Below are 4,644 nucleotides of genomic sequence, written 5' to 3'. Positions count from 1 at the left end.
GTGGGTACACTCGCTTGCCACGTGGATTTTTCCTGTATATGTGGCATTTTTTTGAAAAATAAAATATATTTTTTCCTTTTTAAGTATGTTAATTCTTTAGATAATTTTTTTCGAATACAAATTTAGATAAAACTTGGATAGAACTACATTATTTAGGCTAAATGTTTTTATTTGGCTAAAAATAATAAAGTTTTAGTTAATCTTTTTTTGAATTTGATCTGAAAATAAAAATTTATACAATTGAAATAAATATTCAAGGCATCTAAAAAGTTATAAATTTGAAATTAATTATTTTGGCTATAAGTTTTTATATAGCTCTAAATTATGGCGCTCTAAATATATATTTTTTTTTACAGATTTTACTTGAAAAAATGAAAATACACAGTTGAAATAAATAATCACTGCATCAAAAGAAGAAATAAAAAGAGTACACTCTTTTTATAGTTGAAGAAATTGTACTCTTTTTATTACTTCTTTTGATGCAATGACTATTTATTTTAACGGTGTATTTTCATTTTTTCAAGTAAAATCTGTAAAAAATATATTTTGGATGGAGATAATGCATTGTTCGAACTCCATAGAGCTGATGGCCCTGGCCATGGAGCAGGGGGTGAAGGAGCTGAAAGCCCTGGCCATGGAGCTGGTGGGCAACCTTTTCCACCTCAACTAATGAATGTTTTGCCCGACCCACAAGCACCAATGGATGCTCTTTTCAACCCAGAAGCAATTGCAGCAATGGCTGCATATTTGAATGAAGATAATGCACAGTTCCAACAGCATCTCGACGGGTTAAATCACTAGAAGGGGTGGTGGGTCGATGCAGTTATCCTGAAGCAAAGCTACAGTAATAACATGTGATAACTACGTAGACCTGCTGCTTTTTAAACTCTTACGTTCTAAACTTTTACGTGCAATATACTGCTTTCTAAACTCTGTAAAGTGGCAGGAGTTGCCATTCAAAGAATTGAGATGTAATAGCATTGAACTTTAAGTGTTTCACAGATTTAGGTAGAAAATGAAGTGTGAACATCAGTTTTATTTGCAAGAAAAGGCAGGCAGGTTCTTCATACCCCATTACTTATCTTGTTCTTTGAGCATTCCGGGAAGCTAGTTTATTACTTATATTTTAGTACTGGTTTTGCTTTTAACACACTTTCTTTGAGATGAAATATTTCAGTTGTCAAATATTAGGGGAGGCGTAAAACACATAAGGTTGTTAAGTGAAAAAGTTGTCAGAACACCAAATGGCCCTAAGCTTATGAACAAAATATTTTTATAGGTTTTGCCACATGGTGGCCTCTAGTAGCCTGTGCTCCGACAACTTTTTCACTTATCTAGGAGAACAAATATGTATTTTCAACTTCAGATTTTGTAGATTTAAATGGGAATAGTTAACGCGGTTTTTATATCAGAGTTAAAAAATCTTTTTTGCACTATAAAATAGAGAAATATTCCCTAGCAAGCAAGTCATCGTATCCATCTGATGGGATTTGACATTCATACCTCTGAGCTGTCAAAATCTTTAGTTAGTACTTTTCTTTGTGAACTTTCTTCACAACTTCAGTAACTACAAAAAAAAAGTTGATGCATCATGTCAAGAAGCACATGGTTTTCAAGAACACTGAAAAGAAACCAAGTAATTATAAATTACCAGATTAGATATGCTCTTTGAGATGACCATTAAAAGCTGTTGTCACAATACTGGAACGTCAAAAAACCCAGAACCAAAAACTAATCAGAACCAAATTAGCAGAGAGAGAGGCAACAGAAGATGCCCTTGAGGTGGCGTCTGCATCTCTCATGTCATTACTTGGCAAAAATTGGGGAAGCAACACGTACTTTATGTCGGATTTTTTAAAATATAATACTACTGTCCGATTAGTTGGCAAAAACTGAGCATCTGTATCCTATAAACTGTAACATCAACCTGAAAAATGCGCCTCTGAGTGCTATAATCTATAACCAGTGTATGTCAGTTCCAATAATATATATCATCCGTATCGGGAAAAGATCTACAACTAGCTAGTGGCTCGGTTAGACAAAGACAAACCTCTTTTTATGACAACCGGTGCGGTTGGATCATGTCGTTGTCCCTAAGAAAATTCAAAAGTTTAAGTCACAGAGACTTGATAGTTAACTCTACATTACTAACGTTGGGTTGTATCACAATGTGAACATAAGTTTTTCAGCTAAGTGGTATTTATTAATTTTTTTATTTTATCATATAACTTTAAAAAAAAAAGCCGGAGATGCAGCATATTCTCAATAGAGAACTATCATAAACACACAGTTCAAAACTCAGTTCAAACATAGATCCTTCCAAATACATAAAAAAACTCCCCTACTCAAAAATTAAGATTACATCTTCCCGGGGGAAAAGAGAGTCAGAAGCAAAATTTATCCTTTAAGACCGTCTCCAACCCAACACTATTTTTGACGCCAAACACTATTTTGGTGTAAGATTTGGTATTTTGGTACTCCAACCCAACACCATTTTGGTGTGTGAATAGTGTTACACCAAATTTGGTATTACACTATTCATCTATACCATTACTATTCATCAATATTTTATTATATAACACTTTTAATTTAACATATTATAAATTTTGTAATTACTTATACTTTTTATGTACTAACTACTATCTTTATGATATTAATTTTATATTTTAATTTTAGTGTATAATTTTTATAAATTAATTTTCATATATTTTATTTTTATATAAAATTTTAAGTTATAATTGTATAAAAATATATAACAATCAAAAAAATAAAAAGTGCAAATCTAAAATATAATATATTGTTAATAAATAACACAATGTTCATTAAATAACATAAAAATAAATATTTAATACAGTAGCGACTGACATAGATTAAAATTGAAAATACATTAAATAACATAATGGGATGAAAAAATTACAACAATAATCTAGTACTCTGGTAGGTCACTTCAGATCCGCCAATATCATTAAGATATTAGGTATATGGGGCAGGGATTGTTGCGGTTGTGGCTGTTGAAATTGTTGACTTTTTTATCTATTATTGTTTTGCCAATGATTTTACTTGTGAGTGTCATTTGCAAGAAAAAAATTTGAATATAATATGTGAATGCTACAAAAAGTAAAAGCATGCATAGAATTTCCATATGAATGCTAGAAAATATCACCTCCCATCATGTAATGACTCAACTGGTCGTTTTGAGCTCTATCATCCCGTTCTTGGATTTGAGACTTTGTAGGTTCAGTTGGTAATTTATGACTTGTGGTTATGGTTGGTTCTGGTCCCAAGAGGTTTGGAAATGATTTGGAACACTTGGCTTCTAATTAGAAGCCTTAAGTTAAGAGAGCCAGCCAAATTCAACATTTTGAGTAAAGGGATCTCAAAATCATGATTTGAGAGTTCCTATAGGATTGTATGATGCTTTTGGACTTGTATGTATATTATGTTTAGCACCCAAGAGTTCGGGCGTGATTCAGCGCTATTGTGAGAAATTTGGAACTTCTTGTTTTTTTGAGATGGATTAAATTCCATGGATATCCTCTCTCTCTCTTCAAACACACTCTCTCTCATTTTGCTTCCTCTAACGACTCCTTGCCACAACCGCTGACAAGCTAAGCATCGGCATCGGCGACGACTACCACCACCAGGTAAGGTCTCTCTCTCCCCCTTCTTTTTGTTTCTTCCATCGCCAACGACATTGCCCAGAGCCGGTGACGGCTCCCCTTTCTCTTTCTCTCCTTCCTCTACTCTATCCCCCTTTCTTCTCCCCCCCTCCTTGTGTGTGCGTGCGCAGTGCCGACGGAATTAGGGTTTCCAGCGGGTTTCAACCACGTGGCAGCATATGTACAGGCAAATTTTCGGCCAGAAGTTCCCGTTTTGGCACTCGCCTCTTCAAAATTGCCCTGACCCACAATGTTCCAGCCGGTTCCGACGAGATCCCCATCACCCCGGCTAACTTTTCGGTGACTTTTTTCCGACGAATGTCGTTCAAGAAGTGGCTCCTCTCAACTCTCTCTTGGAGCCGATTCTTGAGGCTCCTCTCCACTCTCTCAAGACCCCCAACCTTCTCCGATCTTCAAGGTAAGCAATCTTCATTGTCTTGGTGTGAATCTTATCATTTCTACACTAGAAGTAATTCAATCCACCATGAAATCCTTAAATTTTCAAGAAATTTCTTCAAGAACTCAAGGGAGACTTTTGCAAGATTTTTTCCAAAAGGTAATCCTACAACCTTAGACTTACATGCATGGATTCATTATGGGATAGTGATTGAAAGCCATAAGTTTCCAATTTAAATTCATAACCATTGTAGAGATTGAAAGGTAATTATTTGATCAAATTTTGTTAGTTGGGTGTGGATTGTTGGACATGCATATGACGTTGGAAGTTATACATTACTTGGGGATCATAGTGGGATAAATGTTTAGTAAATGGTGGTAGTTGGATGAACTAGTTCCATGTATAAGAAACGTTGAGATTTATGCATACTAGATGTTTGATAAAATGCCTAAGTGAGCTGAATGCTATGAACCCCTTCCTAATGATGGTCCAATTTGTTCATGTTTCTATATATTGAACTAGGAGTTTCAGGACGTTGTAGTAATCTAAAGAAAGCTCAAGCGAGGTATGTTGGCTAAACTTCCTCCA

Source organism: Nicotiana tabacum, unplaced genomic scaffold (genome assembly GCF_000715075.1).
Source record: "Nicotiana tabacum cultivar K326 unplaced genomic scaffold, ASM71507v2 Un00354, whole genome shotgun sequence".
NCBI classification, from domain to species: domain Eukaryota; kingdom Viridiplantae; phylum Streptophyta; class Magnoliopsida; order Solanales; family Solanaceae; genus Nicotiana; species Nicotiana tabacum.
The sequence above is the reverse complement of the archived record's forward strand: the minus strand, read 5'-3'. Positions refer to the sequence as shown.